The sequence below is a fragment of the Mus musculus genome, chromosome 8 (assembly GCF_000001635.26).
Source record: "Mus musculus strain C57BL/6J chromosome 8, GRCm38.p6 C57BL/6J".
Taxonomy (NCBI): Eukaryota; Metazoa; Chordata; class Mammalia; order Rodentia; family Muridae; genus Mus; species Mus musculus.
Window position 1 is genome coordinate 35,499,516 of NC_000074.6, and position 18,385 is coordinate 35,517,900.

Below are 18,385 nucleotides of genomic sequence, written 5' to 3' on the forward strand. Positions count from 1 at the left end.
ACCAAAAGTCCCCCATATCCACCCACCCCCACTCCCCTGCCCACCCACTCCCCCTTTTTGGCCCTGGTGTTCCCCTGTACTGGGGCATATAAAGTTTGCCAGTCCAATGGGCCTCTCTTTCCAGTGATGGCCGACTAGGCCATCTTTTGATATATATGCAGCTAGAGTCAAGAGCTCCGGGGTACTGGTTAGTTCATAATGTTGTTCCACCTATAGGGTTGCAGATCCCTTTAGCTCCTTGGCTACTTTCTCTAGCTCCTCCATTGGGAGCTCTATGATCCATCCATTAGCTGACTGTGAGCATCCACTTCTGTGTTTGCTAGGCCCCGGCATAGTCTCACAAGAGACAGCTACATCTGGGTCCTTTCAATAAAATCTTGCTAGTGTATGCAATGGTGTCAGCGTTTGGATGCTGATTATGGGGTGGATCCCTGGATATGGCAGTCTCTACATGGTCCATCCTTTCATCTCAGCTCCAAACTTTGTCTCTGTAACTCCTTCCATGGGTGTTTTGTTCCCAAATCTAAGGAGGGGCATAGTGTCCACACTACAGTCTTCATTCTTCTTGAGTTTCATGTGTTTAGCAAATTGTATCTTATATCTTGGGTATCCTAGGTTTGGGGCTAATATCCACTTATCAATGAGTACATATTGTGTGAGTTTCTTTGTGAATGTGTTACCTCACTCAGGATGATGCCCTCCAGGTCCATCCATTTGGCTAGGAATTTCATAAATTCATTCTTTTTAATAGCTGAGTAGTACTCCATTGTGTAGATGTACCACATTTTCTGTATCCATTCCTCTGTTGAGGGGCATCTGGGTTCTTTCCAGCTTCTGGCTATTATAAATAAGGCTGCTATGAACATAGTGGAGCATGTGTCCTTCTTACCAGTTGGGGCATCTTCTGGATATATGCCCAGGAGAGGTATTGCTGGATCCTCCGGTAGTACTATGTCCAATTTTCTGAGGAACCGCCAGACTGATTTCCAGAGTGGTTGTACAAGCCTGCAATCCCACCAACAATGGAGGAGTGTTCCTCTTTCTCCACATCCACGCCAGCATCTGCTGTCACCTGAATTTTTGATCTTAGCCATTCTGACTGGTGTGAGGTGGAATCTCAGGGTTGTTTTGATTTGCATTTCCCTGATGATTAAGGATGTTGAACATTTTTTCAGGTGCTTCTCTGCCATTTGGTATTCCTCAGGTGAGAATTCTTTGTTCAGTTCTGAGCCCCATTTTTTAATGGGGTTATTTGATTTTCTGAAGTCCACCTTCTTGAGTTCTTTATATATGTTGGATATTAGTCCCCTATCTGATTTAGGATAGGTAAAGATCCTTTCCCAATCTGTTGGTGGTCTTTTTGTCTTATTGACGGTGTCTTTTGCCTTGCAGAAACTTTGGAGTTTCATTAGGTCCCATTTGTCAATTCTCGATCTTACAGCACAAGCCATTGCTGTTCTGTTCAGGAATTTTTCCCCTGTGCCCATATCTTCAAGGCTTTTCCCCACTTTCTCCTCTATAAGTTTCAGTGTCTCTGGTTTTATGTGAAGTTCCTTGATCCACTTAGATTTGACCTTAGTACAAGGAGATAAGTATGGATCGATGCGCATTCTTCTACATGATAACAACCAGTTGTGCCAGCACCAATTGTTGAAAATGCTGTCTTTCTTCCACTGGATGGTTTTAGCTCCCTTGTCGAAGATCAAGTGACCGTAGGTGTGTGGGTTCATTTCTGGGTCTTCAATTCTATTCCATTGGTCTACTTGTCTGTCTCTATACCAGTACCATGCAGTTTTTATCACAATTGCTCTGTAGTAAAGCTTTAGGTCTGGCATGGTGATTCTGCCAGAAGTTCTTTTATCCTTGAGAAGACTTTTTGCTATCCTAGGTTTTTTGTTATTCCAGACGAATTTGCAAATTGCTCCTTCCAATTCGTTGAAGAATTGAGTTGGAATTTTGATGGGGATTGCATTGAATCTGTAGATTGCTTTTGGCAAGATAGCCATTTTTACAATGTTGATCCTGCCAATCCATGAGCATGGGAGATCTTTCCATCTTCTGAGATCTTCCTTAATTTCTTTCTTCAGAGATTTGAAGTTTTTATCATACAGATCTTTCACTTCCTTAGTTAGAGTCACGCCGAGATATTTTATATTATTTGTGACTATTGAGAAGGGTGTTGTTTCCCTAATTTCTTTCTCAGCCTGTTTATTCTTTGTATAGAGAAAGGCCATTGACTTGTTTGAGTTTATTTTATATCCAGCTACTTCACCGAAGCTGTTTATCAGGTTTAGGAGTTCTCTGGTAGAATTTTTAGGGTCACTTATATATACTATCATATCATCTGCAAAAAGTGATATTTTGACTTCCTCTTTTCCAATTTGTATCCCCTTGATCTCCTTTTGTTGTCGAATTGCTCTGGCTAATACTTCAAGTACTATGTTGAAAAGGTAGGGAGAAAGTGGGCAGCCTTGTCTAGTCCCTGATTTTAGTGGGATTGCTTCCAGCTTCTCTCCATTTACTTTGATGTTGGCTACTGGTTTGCTGTAGATTGCTTTTATCATGTTTAGGTATGGGCCTTGAATTCCTGATCTTTCCAAAACTTTTATCATGAATGGGTGTTGGATCTTGTCAAATGCTTTTTCTGCATCTAACGAGATGATCATGTGGATTTTGTCTTTGAGTTTGTTTATATAATGGATTACATTGATGGATTTTCGTATATTAAACCATCCCTGCATCCCTGGAATAAAACCTACTTGGTCAGGATGGATGATTGCTTTAATGTGTTCTTGGATTCGGTTAGCGAGAATTTTATTGAGGATTTTTGCATCGATATTCATAAGAGAAATTGGTCTGAAGTTCTCTATCTTTGTTGGGTCTTTCTGTGGTTTAGGTATCAGAGTAATAGTGGCTTCATAAAATGAGTTGGGTAGAGTACCTTCTACTTCTATTTTGTGAAATAGTTTGTGCAGAACTGGAATTAGATCTTCTTTGAAGGTCTGATAGAACTCTGCACTAAACCCATCTGGTCCTGGGCTTTTTTTGGTTGGGAGACTATTAATAACTGCTTCTATTTCTTTAGGTGATATGGGACTGTTTAGATGGTCAACTTGATCCTGATTCAACTTTGGTACCTGGTATCTGTCCAGAAATTTGTCCATTTCGTCCAGGTTTTCCAGTTTTGTTGAGTATAGCCTTTTGTAGAAGGATCTGATGGTGTTTTGGATTTCTTCAGGATCTGTTGTTATGTCTCCCTTTTCATTTCTGATTTTGTTAATTAGGATTTTGTCCCTATGCCCTTTAGTGAGTCTAGCTAAGGGTTTATCTATCTTGTTGATTTTCTCAAAGAACCAACTCCTCGTTTGGTTAATTCTTTGAATAGTTCTTCTTGTTTCCACTTGGTTGATTTCACCCCTGAGTTTGATTATTTCCTGCCGTCTACTCCTCTTGGGTGAATTTGCTTCCTTTTTTTCTAGGGCTTTTAGATGTGTTGTCAAGCTGCTAGTATGTGCTGTCTCCCGTTTCTTCTTGGAGGCACTCAGAGCTATGAGTTTCCCTCTTAGAAATGCTTTCATTGTGTCCCATAGGTTTGGGTACGTTGTGGCTTCATTTTCATTAAACTCTAAAAAGTCTTTAATTTCTTTCTTTATTCCTTCCTTGACCAAGGTATCATTGAGAAGAGTGTTATTCAGTTTCCACGTGAATGTTGGCTTTCCATTATTTATGTTGTTATTGAAGATCAGTCTTAGGCCATGGTGGTCTGATAGGATACATGGGACAATTTCAATATTTTTGTATCTATTGAGGCCTGTTTTGTGACCAATTATATGGTCAATTTTGGAGAAGGTCCCGTGAGGTGCTGAGAAGAAGGTATATCCTTTTGTTTTAGGATAAAATGTTCTGTAGATATCTGTCAGGTCCATTTGTTTCATAACTTCTGTTAGTTTCACTGTGTCCCTGTTTAGTTTCTGTTTCCACGATCTGTCCATTGAAGAAAGTGGTGTGTTGAAGTCTCCCACTATTATTGTGTGAGGTGCAATGTATGCTTTGAGCTTTACTAAAGTGTCTCTAATGAATGTGGCTGCCCTTGCATTTGGTGCGTAGATATTCAGAATGGAGAGTTCCTCTTGGAGGATTTTACCTTTGATGAGTATGAAGTGTCCCTCCTTGTCTTTTTTGATAACTTTGGGTTGGAAGTCGATTTTATCCGATATTAAAATGGCTACTCCAGCTTGTTTCTTCAGTCCATTTGCTTGGAAAATTGTTTTCCAGCCTTTCACTCTGAGGTAGTGTCTGTCTTTTTCCCTGAGATGGGTTTCCTGTAAGCAGCAGAATGTTGGGTCCTGTTTGTGTAGCCAGTCTGTTAGTCTATGTCTTTTTATTGGGGAATTGAGTCCATTGATATTAAGAGATATTAAGGAAAAGTAATTGTTGCTTCCTTTTATTTTTGTTGTTAGAGTTGGCATTCTGTTCTTGTGGCTGTCTTCTTTTTGGTTTGTTGAGGGATTACTTTCTTGCTTGTTCTAGGGCGTGATTTCTGTCCTTGTATTGCTTCTTTTCTGTTATTATCCTTTGAAGGGCTGGATTCGTGGAAACATATTGTGTGAATTTGTTTTTGTCGTGGAATACTTTGGTTTCTCCATCTATGGTAATTGAGAGTTTGGCCGGGTATAGTAGCCTGGGCTGGCATTTGTGTTCTCTTAGTGTCTGTATAACATCTGTCCAGGCTCTTCTGGCTTTCATAGTCTCTGGTGAAAAGTCTGGTGTAATTCTGATAGGCCTTCCTTTATATGTTACTTGACCTTTCTCCCTTACTGCTTTTAATATTCTATCTTTATTTAGTGCATTTGTTGTTCTGATTATTATGTGTCGGGAGGAATTTCTTTTCTGGTCCAGTCTATTTGGAGTTCTGTAGGCTTCTTGTATGATCATGGGCATCTCTTTTTTTATGTTTGGGAAGTTTTCTTCTATTATTTTGTTGAAGATATTAGCTGGCCCTTTAGGTTGAAAATCTTCATTCTCATCAATTCCTATTATCCGTAGGTTTGGTCTTCTCATTGTGTCCTGGATTACCTGGATGTTTTGAGTTAGGATCCTTTTGCATTTTGTATTTTCTTTGACTGTTGTGTCGATGTTCTCTATGGAATCTTCTGCACCTGAGATTCTCTCTTCCATTTCTTGTATTCTGTTGCTGATGCTCGCATCTATGGTTCCAGATCTCTTTCCTAGGGTTTCTATCTCCAGCGTTGCCTCGCTTTGGGTTTTCTTTATTGTGTCTACTTCCCCTTTTAGTTCTAGTATGGTTTTGTTCATTTCCATCACCTGTTTGGATGTGTTTTCCTGTTTTTCTTTAATGATTTCTACCTGTTTGGCTGTGTTTTCCTGCTTTTCTTTAAGGGCCTGTAACTCTTTAGCAGTGCTCTCCTGTAATTCTTTAAATGACTTATGAAAGTCCTTCTTGATGTCCTCTATCATCATCATGAGAAATGTTTTTAAATCTGTGTCTAGATTTTCGGTTGTGTTGGGGTGCCCAGGACTAGGTGGGGTGGGAGTGCTGCGTTCTGATGATGGTGAGTGGTCTTGATTTCTGTTAGTAGGATTCTTACGTTTGCCTTTTGCCATCTGGTAATCTCTGAAGCTAGCTGTTTTAGTTGTCACTGTTAAGAGCTTGTTCTTCAGGTGACTCTGTTAGCCTCTATAAGCAGACCTGGAGGGTAGCACTCTCCTTAGTTTCAGTGGGCAGAGTATTCTCTGCAGGCAAGCTCTCTTCTTGCAGGGCAGGTACCCAGATATCTGGTGTTCGAACCAGACTCCTGGCAGAAGTTGTGTTCCACTCACTAGAGGTCTTAGGATCCCGTGTGGAATCCTGTGTGGGCCCTTGTGGGTGTCAGGCGACTCCGCTGGCAAGGTAGCCCGGGGCTCGAGTGGAGCGGAAGGGGTTTGTGCCCCAGATCAAGCCCGGGTAGCCTGCTTCCCTATGTACCGCAGTCTCAGGTTCCGCGAGATTGGATTGGGGCAGGCGCTGTGTTCCACTCACCAGAGGTCTTAGGATCCCGTGGGGAGTCCTGTGTGGGCCCTTGCGGGTGTTGGGCAAGACTCTGCTGGCAAGGTAGCCCGGGACTGGAGTGGAGCGGAAGGGGCTTGTGCCCCAGATCAGGCCCGGGTATCCTGCTTCCCTATGTACCGCAGTCTCAGGTTCCGCGCGATTGGATTGGGGCAGGCGCTGTGTTCCACTCACCAGAGGTCTTAGGATCCCGTGGGGAATCCTGTGTGGGCCCTTGCGGGTGTTGGGCAAAACTCTGCTGGCAAGGTAGCCCGGGGCTCGAGTCCGAATGTGTTTTAAATTACATTAAATATCTTAGAAGGACAGAATTGATTTTGCTGAAGACAGATGGGTCAAAAGAGTGTCCCTGGCTGAACAAGACCTTACAAACGAAGCTTTAGTGTCTGAATTTTCACATTGAAATGGTGAATTGCATTTGTGAATTTGTGAATTGTGTGAATTCCTTTCCTTCCTCTAAAAAAATAGATGTTGTGCTCTAAAACCCAATTCCACAAAGACTAGACCAGAGGACAGGAGAACATGACCACATTTAGGAAGCCGGGGTGGGAGGGATAGGTCAGTAATATGTTTAACAGAACCAAGAAACCAGAATCACAAGTTAGCACTGGGGAAAGCTAGCCCAGCTGTGTCACATAGCAAACCCTTCAGAGCCGTTGCCAGGGTTTTAAGGTGAGGAGAGCTAAGTCAAGGAAGTGGGGCGAAAGCAGTGGAGACATTGGTTTGAAAAGAAGCAAGGGACCCAAATCCTTGCTGACCCAGCAGGCGTTTGGGTGCTTGTTCTCATTGAGGGGAATTAAGGGATTCCCCCACCCCACCCTCCTTGTGGGTAAGCAAGGTGTTCAGCCAGATTAGTTCCCAGAACAGAGAAGCTAGACTTCACCCTCCAGGTGGAAGAAGAAAGACTCTTCCCTTGGGGCCTCTGGCCATCTATAAAGAGACTACACAGGTTTCTTAACTGTTTTAAGAACAGGGTTGGACTGTGTAGTTCAGGCTGGTCAGAAACTCATAAACCTCCTGCCTCTGCCTTTAAGTACCAGCATTACAAGTGTGAGCCGCCATGTCCGGCTTGCTCGTTGACTCTTAGAGGAGTCCTAAAGCCACTATAAATTGAAACTGGCATCAGTTGCTAATGCCTACTGAACATCACAGTTGAATCTAGCTTCTGTAAACCTGCTTGGAACACCTTTATTAACCTACAGCTGGCAAAACCACCTAACCAGAGCCTACGTTATAATTAAGTATTGAATATCTCTTGTAACTTAGTAACACTGTAGGGAAAATGAATACAGCCCCCCCCCCAAGTTAAAAAGTCATTCAGGAATGCCTGGCACCTTCTCCATGTCACTGTACTCTGAAACACAAGCTTTAGATTCAGGTTAGTTTCTGTCTACTTGTGACCTGCGGAGTCCAGTGAAGTTGCTTTTGGTTTTTATCTGCACTTGCGTTGTCTTGAACAGGGCTTGACGGCATTCTTTGTTTTCCCTTTGAGTCCTACGAATGCATTTGTTTCGGGAAATATTAAAAAGAACGGCAGTTCCCACGCTACACCCAGCTACTCTCTGCCCTGCGGTCTCTCTGCCTCTAGCTAGCCCCAGTTGGCAGTCTTCCCTTCCCCGGTTCGCCTGTCTCCTACGCTAGTACCTTCTCAGCCATAAACCCCCTGTAATTGGTGGTCCCACATTCCAGTAACCCAGTAAATCAAAACTCTAGAAGCTTATAATTAATCAGTCAGATTTATATATCAATAAATTCTCAATTCACAAGATACCCACATAATACTTTTAGAACCAATTGATAATGATATAAGCTGCCTATCTAGATTGTCTAAGTTATCCCAATTATTTCTATCCCTATGTGATATTATAGCTACCTGTGACTATTTAAAGCCACGCGGAAACGGAATCGTCTTGCTCTCCCTCCATCTTCCTCTCCTTCCTTCCTCCCTTCCTGTGTTGCTCCCTCTCTCTGAAACTCTTAGCTCTGCCTCCCTTCTCCCTGTCCCTTTTCACAGTCTTCTTGTATTAATATTTAAATTAATTGGACAGGGAAAATTCTGCTACATGTATTTTTGAAGATACTCATTCTACCAGATACATATGTTCTGCTTTGGACTACTCAAAAGCTGAAGTCAAAGCACGGTAAACTAAGAAGGAGAAAATATACTGCATTCCTCTCCATCTGGCCAAATCTCTTCATGTGTGATGCTCCATTCCATCGTTCTAGCAGACATCCCTAAGCACCGAGTCTCTCAGGGCTCACTGCTTTGCCCACGTGATCCATAAGCTATCATGGACGAGAGAGTCCAGGGGTGGCAATTCTTCATCAAAAGAACAATTTCCAACATGGTGGTTCCTCCTTTGGGTTTGTTTCTTCATTTTTCAAAAGTAAACATTTTCAAAACTAAATGTTCATATTCAAATCCCCAGAGGAAAGCATTTTAAAAGCCAGTAAATGGGAAACATGAGGAGGGCTCTAAAGCACTGAGCTCTATTTCTTAGTCTGGATAACAGATGTGACAAGGACTCATGCCATCATCGTCGTCGTCGTCATCATCATCATCATCTTTTCAAAAGCTTTTGTGTATATGACTCATTTTATGATTTAAAAGAATTATAGGATAGAAAAATATCACTCCCAAAATGTTACATACACCTCACTTTGCTTTTAGATAATGTAATTATATATTGACATCTCATGAAACTATGGAAAAATATAGTAAAGAAGAAGGTGTTTCCAGGCACAAGAGACAAGGACCCATTTGGAAAGAATGCTGGAGCATTTAAGTCAGGGTGAGAGGGCTTGAGAGAATCTGCCATGGACCAATACCTGAAGATACAATGGAAGAAACTTATCCTGTGGGGGAAAGCAGTGTGTGTTTTGGTTTGATGTGCAATGCTACCTGTAAGTCCTGTGTTTGTGTACTTGTTTCCTGGTATACTGGCAACTCTAAATGGAGCCTCAGTGGAGGAAGTAGCTCCGGGGGACGAGCCTTGAAGGCTTATGGCACAGCCTAGTTATTTGGTCTCTACTTCCTGTTCCATCAAGATTTGAAGAGCACCAGCTGTCATGTTTCCACCCACAGATCCTCCAGGTAGACTGCACCCTCTCAAACTTCTCGGTAATTTGATCACTGTGACAAGAAAAGCAGCCAGTACACTGTGAGAACTGGAAGGTTACTATGCATGTTGGCAGGCTTTCCAATGAAAACAATACAAGGTTATAGAATCATTTAGTTATAAAGATGCTAGACCTCTAAGAGAATAGAATGCCACTGGGCATGGTGGTGCACACTTGATTTCCAGCACTCGGGAGGCAGATGCTGATGGAGTTCTGTAAGTTCAAGGCCAACCTCGTAGAGTTCCTCTGCAGGTTACATAGTAAAACGCTGCTTCTAAGATAACAAAAGGACTCTGTCCTCAGATGCCCCTGAAATGCTAATTTTCAACGATCAATGGAGAACGTTCACAACATTTTGAAGGGAAAATTTTCACTCCAAGAATTCTAAACTCAACCAACCAAGTTCCCTGTTAAGTGTAATCGAAACAGAAATGATCAAATGTTCAAGAGTCCATTAAGATAGTCTCAAGTCATTACTCTGAGCAATTAAAAATAATTTGACTCAAGTTGAGGATTTTATTTTATAATTCAATGTGTTTTGCTTTGTTTTGTTTTTGTTCTTGAAACAGTGTGTAACTATGTCTCGGCGGCTGACCTCATAGTTACTATAGAAGCCAAGCTGGCTTCAAACTCATAACCCTTCTCTATTGACCTGTTTACACTACACACCACAGTGCTTGGCTGGGAGTGTGTGTGTGTGTGTGTGTGTGTGTGTGTGTCTGTGTGTCTGTGTATGTCTGTGTGTACATGTATGCATGTGATATTTTTTTTTCCAGAAAGTTCTTTGATCATCAAAACCACCAACCTGGATACGATGAAAACAACATTAAAATGGCTTGTTCATGTTAATGTGGATAAAGATCATGTGATAATCTTAGATTTGTTGTAGATTTCTACTTCTCATCCTAAAATATTTTACTTCATAGACCTGAGGAACCTTGGAATTTTAATTTTTTCTAAGATATGTCTTTTAAACAAATTGATTGATTTTGTTTTTTGGCAGTTTTGTGCACATGTACGATTTACTTTGATGCTTGTCTCCATACGTTCATATCTTGCCGTCCATCCCTGCCAACCTCTGCCCCAATCCTACCGGTCCTTTGCCCAGATTCAGGACTTTTGGTTTTGTTCTGTGACTCATTTGGTTTAATCAAGGCCATCTGTGCAGCTGGTGGGTTGGAACTAACATAGAACTGGATCATCAGTGGCTGCACTACGAAGCAAAGAATTTTAATTTTTAATTCATACTGCAGGATTTCAGACTAGATATATCATATATCACAGTGCAAATAATATAATAATAAGCTCAGTTTTCACAGTTACAAGAGAACTGACATGAGGTGGGGTTGTAGCTCAGTTGGTAGAGTGCTTGTCTAGCACACACAAAGTCCTGGGTTCGATCCCCAACACTATGCATAGCGGTGCGTGCTTGGAGGGAGTTGCTTCTCTGGAGGGAGAAGCAAGAGGGTCAGAAGGTCAAAGTCATCCTCAATCCATACAGTGAGTACGAGGCCAACCTAAGCGGCATGAACCCCTGTCTCAAAAAAAAAAAAAAAAAAACAGAAGAAAAGAAAACAATGTATTAAGGAAAGAAAATTACCTGAATATTTGGTTTCTGTAATTGAGGAATAAAGGATGTAAGGGGGTTTTAAATAGAGAATATAGATGTGAAGTGGGTATAATTAAAATTATCATTAATAGATACAACTTATTTGGGCATTTCAACCACATAGACAAGGCACAGGATATGTACGAAAAATTCATTCACCTGTTTCACCAAGACTCTCAAGATGTTTGTTCATTGCTCTCAAAACAAAGGCCATTTTCACCACAAGCAACTCACAGCTCTTTAAGTCAGGGAATCAAAGCTTGAACAAACCTATCCCCCCACATAACCTACAGAATTTACTCAAGCTTTCCAACTTCTCCAGCATCTTTCTCTTTCCTGGCTCAGGGTTCATTTCAAGGTCACACATGACTCTACTTTAGCCTCCTCCTTCAGTCTGGACCTTTCCTGGCCTTTCATTCTCCTGATGGTGTTAATGTCTGCATCCCTTCCCTTCTGTTCAGCTTCTCAGTCCGCCTTGTCAGTTCCTCAGACTCAGACCAGCCATTTCTGGCTAAAGGAGAATATACCCTCTGTGGTTTTCTTGACATATCACATTGGGGACAGCATTTAGTCACCATCTCAAGGGAAAACAAGTGAGGATGCCAGAATTAAATCTTGTGAACTGGATGGCTTAAATAAATAAATCTAGGTTTTTACAATTCTGGGCACTTCTAATTAAGTACAAGAGTCTCTAATTAAGGTACAAATCGATCGGTTTCTTCTCATGCCTCTTCGGTTTGTAAATGACCACTTTTATTAAGTTTTCTCTGTATGTGTGGGGAGGTTTAGGTGAGAATGGCCCTCCATAGGCTCATGTATTTAAATATTTGGTGGAACTGTTTGGGAAAGATTAGGAGGTGTGGCTTTATTGGAGTGGGTGTGTCAATGGGAGAGGGCTTTGAGGTTTCAAAATGTCAAGCCATTTCCAGTTAGCTCTCTCTGCTTTATGCTTGTCAATCAGATGCAAACTCTCAGCGGCTGCTTCATTGCCATGCTTGATTACCTGTTGGCCGCACACCCCACCATGATCGTCATGGACTCATCCTCTATAATTGTAATCCCCAGTAAATACCTTGTTTTCTTGGTCAGGAGGTTTTGTCAACGCAGTAGAAAAGTAACTAAGGCAGTATGCCTGTAACTAGATTATTTTTCTAATAAGAATAGTACTAATATATGGGTCAGTTACCCAGTTTCAATTTCATCAACTCTGGGCTGAGATGTAACTCAGAGGTAGAGCATTTGCCTAGCACATACAAAGCCTTGGGCTCTATTCTCAGCTATAATACTCTCTTCAAAATAGTTAAATTCAGAAGTATTGAGCATTAGTACTTTTAACAGATGAGTGCTGGAGTTTATGTCACAATAACAACCCATATTGCTTGGTCAAGCTGTTGTTTGTCAAATTTCTGTACTATAACATCAGAATTATGCCATTTGAAATTGATAAATATTTAAGTGAATGGAAATTACCTCAGCATTTCATCAAACTTCAACCCACAAGCGTTAGCATCTTTTGACAATCCCTGTCCCCGTAGGCTGTCATTATGCTAGCCTGTCAATACATTTCTCCTCCTATGCCATCATTCTTTCTATAGTTAGCAATCTGCTGCAAAGATGAGCCTCCCTATCTCAGTGATTTGTTTATGTCAGTACAGAGGAGTGGCTTACTACTATCCCTCAACTGTTAAAACAAAGTCAAGATCAAGCTCCTAGATATGTCTATTTCAATTTCTAAATAAATTATGATCCCAATGTTGCAGACACTGGGTTAATTTTTGTTCTGTAATATATGGCGATAGAGGAAATGAGGATGTATTTTATAGAAGTAGATGAAATCAGAAGGCTCTGTTCACCTTGTTATCAGTATTTGACTGTGTAGCTTCTTCTTGATTCCAAGGGGTTTTGCCTTCTCTTTAATACAAATCCAAAAACAGCAGCAAAGCTACCCACTCTGCTTCACTAAGGAGGCATTTCCATTTCTAATATGATTTTATAACTATTATAATTTTATTTTAAGTTTATTATAAAAACTTGCTAATAAATCCAAATGTGGCATACTAAAATGAGTCAGACCCAAACTCTGTACAACTCAATTAACTTCTACATAGTTAGAATCGGCATTCAGGACAGAAGCCATGAAGCTTCACATTAAGTTCTACACTTTCAGTATTGAGTATATGTGATGCACTTACCCACCCCCTAAAACAATAATAACAGAATTAGCATAGGAGAAACAATTAGCACTATATTCTCTTTCTGTCCATCACCTGTATCCAGCCTTCCTTATCCCTCATAGTTAGCCTTTCTTGTTCTGTTTTGTTACACTGCAGTTTCGTGATAAATTAATGTTGCTATTTTGTATATATCTGTCCACTGAATTTTAAAAATATTTATTTTACATATATGGATATTTTGCCTGCATGAATATATGTACACTTGGTGGAATCTGTCCCTGAGGAAGCCAGAAGAGGACATTGGATGCCTGGAATTGACTTCATGGAGAGTCTGAGCTGATGTGGGTGCCGGGAACTAGGAGCCTGAAGAGGTGACACACACTTGGGAAGCCAGGGCAGGAGGATCAGCATAAAGATGAAGTCAGTGTGTTTAAAGCCAACCTGGGCTACATAACAAGTCGATGTCTCGAAGGCAAAAACAAAGACAGGATGTATTTAAACATAGGACAAATGAAAACATAACTCACTCACTACAGAGGGCAGCATCGAAACATTTACTGCAAACTGGTGCAGAGCCTTGAGCAGACTCTAGACCAGGGCAAAGCTGAGGCAGCCCAGAAGCACAGGCTAGCTCAAGCAGGTTCCGGTACAGCTCTAAAAGAGTAGCAAGTGCTCTTAACTGCTGAGTCATTTCTCCAGACTCTACCCCACCCTCAGCCCCAATTTTTTACACAGCCCTGTGAAGGGATCAAGACAGAGGCTGTGGCTTCCACTTCATAGAGGAGAAAGCAAGGCTCCAAGAGAGTCAGGTGTTAAGACAGGATCTTACAGCTAGGAGGAAAATATGTTCCCTCCGAAGCCAGCGAATGGTCCATCTTTCTATGGAAAAGAGAGTGTAGAGAAAGACACCACAGTTATAAAGCAAGAGAAACCATGCCTTTGTCAGTTCACAAAAACATTTCAGCTTAAAAGCTTTTTACTTTAGAAAATTCAGCCATGAGAAATTGTGTAGCCAGTACCCTTCAACTCCCCTATTACACTTGCTGAAGGAAATGATAAAACTCCTTCGCCAAGTGGGTCGGATGCTAATTTTACTCCATTTCTCCCCCTGTGAAATATTTTGACTCCATACCCTTTCTTGCCCTGTACAAATCAGAATTGCTGCCACATATAGCTTTGCACAGCCTCACTGTTTGGCAGTGAGGGGGTCACAAAAATGTAGTGCACTGCTTAAATCCAGCCACAGCTAGTCCACTCCAAATAGATGAAAGTCTCTCACACGATGACAATAAACTGGAAAGATATTCTACCATGGTGCCACCTGCTTTTCTGAAATACTTGCATGTCCTGTTTTGTGTGCACCCCTGTTAATGGTGAGCATTGTTCCATGTTCTCTTCATATATAAAGGATGGAGACGTCAGGCTCCTCTCACAGTTTGAGCAACCACAGCTCGAAGACAACAACATAACAAGGTGAGTTGCAGAACAGTCACCTCAGGAAGCTTAAAAAGTGAGATTTGGTTGATGGGCTGGGGATGTTGCTAGGTTGGTAGATAGCTTAGAGGCCCCCATGCACCCATGAAGCCCCGAGTTTTCTCCCACGCCTCTTTAACTTGGCAGTGCACACCTCTAATCCTATCACTGTAGAGATAGGAGAATCAGTTTAAAGTCACCCTCACCCAGGCATGGCTGTGCAGACCTTTAATCCCAGAACTTGGGAGGCAGAAGGAGGGGCAGGTAGAGGCTATCTTGGTCTACATAGTGAACTCCAGGATAGCCAGAGATTCACAGTGAGACCCTGTTTCAAAAAAAAAAAAAAAAAGCCAAAGTCATCCTTAACTACATGGTAAGGTCTCAGCCAGCCTGAAAGAGGAATTAAAAATTGAGTGGCAGAACCTTTGATTCCTTTAGCCAAAGTCAAGTGCAGTCATGCTTCATTTACCATCTGTCCTTCGGCAGATTTGCTGAAGGAAATGTTAACTTCCATCATTCTCCCAATATCACAGTGTAGACTTACACATAGTTGGGTGATTCAGGCCAATTGTTCCACATAGACATGTGTCAAACATGAGGTGCGTGCAGCTGCTCCGAGGGAACCATGGGAGATTTTAATAAGTAGGAGTACATTCCACAGTGATGATATGAAATCAAGTGTAATAAACACAAACCAGTATCCGTCCTTTATTACCACCATCAAGCGTTCTGTGGTGTGCCTAATTATATGTGCAAGACTTTTATGTGACCGGTGGCAGCATGGGGGTGTGTGTTTACACCACAAACACACGGGTCATGCAGTATGCATCTCTAGGCAACAACTTCCTCGCTCCATTATAAGATCATGCCATACTGGCCAGTCTACTTTTGACAGAAGAGTTGGCATGCCCATGAAATCACTGATATGGAGAGAACCCTTTCTGTTCTTGAAGGAAATATGTTTGGAAAGAGAAGCACTAAAGATTGTTTAACACACTGGCCACAGTGGGTGGGTAGGAATGCTTCCTCCTCTACCTCAAGCCAAGAAAAGTTTCACTCGGGATCTTGGAGAGCTTGCTCTGTGTTCCTTACCATGCTAAGGCATAATGAGCTATATTTTGCGCATGGGAAACCTCTGACCAGAGATGCCATTAGCAATTGCTGGTGCTATAAGATCATCTTTCCCTTCTAAAGTCTATCAGGGCTAAGAATCCATCTTGGATCAGAAGGTAGGTGGTTGATTTGCTGTGCAGCAGAGATGCCACATGGAGTGAAACTGAAGACATAAGTACAATGTATGATGTAGACAGATGTGTGGCTGATGGAGAGACAACCAATCAACAACCAGAAAAAACATATGTAGCTTTCAGTATGTGAAGTGTGATTAACCTCATGGTGGGGGGATGAAATGGAGGGTACCACGAGATAAAGTTAACTTTGGATATTTGTCAAGCTCAGAAGTGAGAGGCCATTTTTCAAAAGAACCAGTTAAGGGAGATCTTTTCTGCACACTCCCACACTTACCTCTCCTTTCTGCCCATCCCATCCCTACCTTTCCTCCCACTTCAGCTGATAAACTATAATTACCAGGGTAGAAGAACAGGTTAGGCATATAAAATGATGGAATAGAAGAAAATCGAGGTTTGTCTTCCCACGTTGGCCTCTGGTCCGAAGACCCTAGCAGTGGGAAACGGGGCAAAATTTTTTATACGAGCCACAAGGTCCCAATATCATAGCTCTATGGCAGTTAATCTGGCTCTAGATAGAACATTTTATTATCTAGAAGAAGCATTAGGGAACCACCTGACTTTTTCATTTCTGAACAGAGATGGATCTTCTTCCCCTGAATACATTTTAAATGGATGAGAAGTAAAATAGGCTTTCTTTCCCAATCAGTCTCACTTGTGAAACATTCTGATGATGTGTGAATTATTAAGGCATTTATTTAATCTTCACCAAATGAGATGTCTCTTTGGAGTAAGAGTGAGAGAAGGGGGTGGAGGGGGAGCGAGAATGTGCATGTTATATGTTCACGTGCGTGCTTATAGGTTCGTGTGTGTGTGTGTGTGTGTGTGTGTGTGTGTGAGTGTGTGTGTACATAAGTGGAGGCCAGAGTTTGACACCGGTCATCTTCCTCAATCATTTGCTAACTGGAGTCACAGTCAGTTGTGAGTCACCTGACCTGGGTTCTGGCAACCAAACTCAGGTGCCCTAGGAGAGCAAAGAGTACTCTTAATAGCTGAGCCATCTCTCCACCTCCAATGCCAGGTTTTATTAAGGTTCTGGGAGTAAGACTTGGTCCTTATATTTGTGTGGCAGGCACCTTACTTACTGAACTGTCTCTCAAGCCCCTGATACAGGCCTACTTTTATTCCCATTTTACACACATGAGGAAATGAGTTCAGAGAGACGTAAAACCAAGCTGCCAGTAAATGGCAAAAATGAAATTTAATTGCAGAGCTTACAGTCTTGATGCCTGTTCCCTATGGCTTTATGACTACAGAGAGTAAATATCATAAAAACGGGGCAACCTGGCTTGGTTTTAAAAATTTGTCTTGATACAGTAAACACACTTTTAAATATATCTTTCCATAGTTCCTTTAAATAGAGACCTTCACTATTCTGCATATATTTCCTAGATCATACTTTTCTTCATGGCATCATGATACTGTGAAATTAGATGATTCTTCATCAACCATAGAACAACCTAGCAACCACTAGACAGGTAGTAGATTCTCACCATACTTCCATATGATAAAAAAGGGGGAGGCGGAATTATTATTCCCATTATTCTCAGGGAATCTTTATCAGTCACTATATTCTCAGGAAAACTGAAAACAGGAAGAGGATTAATTTAGCAATATTGGACAAGATGTTGGAAGACGTAGAAGGACATAAAGAGAAGGAAGGGCATTCCCCAGAGGGCAAAAGCTGTCATGATCCCTGGGCCAGAGCCACTGAGTGTCTGAAATCCCTGCACTCTGAGAGTCAAGAATGATGTTGGCTTCCTGGTTCTTTAATTCTATGGAGTGGGAAGGAGCATGCCTCCTTGTCCTCTTGCATCTGCCCATCTTCCCCTGGAATGTTAGAGGTGATGTAAAGGAAACTAGATAGGATAGAGTAGAGCGGAGAGTCATAGCTCTTTTCTTACCTGGAGTCAGAGGGACTCAGGGATTTTCCAGGTAGTCAGGTATGACATTCACAAGTCCCCAGGATTGCCCTTTTTTCTGAGGCCAGCTAAAAGTTAATAGGGTTCCAAGAACACAAAGCTGGCATGCAGTTATGGTTTATTATGCACAAAGTACAGAGGAACACGGATGGAATCCCTAGACTTCCAAATGCAAGGTCTTTCCAGTTGAGGTACAAATGGTACCGATTCCTCCCTACAATGTGTGATAATCTGTGTGAGTACTGCCAACTGGGAAAGCTTGCCTGAACAGTGGTGACTTTGTAAGGGAGCACGGTCTCAGATAATAGCTACCTACATGCATAGCTAACTTTAGCTGCCACACACTACAGAGGTTAATCTGATGATTCATAATCCAAAGCTCTCACTGAATTATATTGTTAGTGATGATTTTCTGGTTCAAAGTCCTCTAGTAAGCAAATAAATGAATATTAGGCAGGACATATGCCAAAGACTAGAGGACAAAGCCCAGGTCATTCTTTAGTGAACATTAATATTCTACTGTGAACTAAGTCTTGTTTTCCAGAAATCACTGCTCTATTTGCGTATTTGATCTTGAAAGCCATTTAACTGAATACCCTGTGGTGTTTGTTCTCTGTCGTTGTTGTAAGTAAATACCTAAGAGAAGTGACTGGGGAAGAGGAAATTTTTGTTTTCATTCTTCAATTCAGGAATTTTACATTTTGACCAGCTGCTCATTTGCTCTCTGGCCTGTGTGTGTCTCAATGTCATAGCGTGGTGGAGAGGACATACTCACC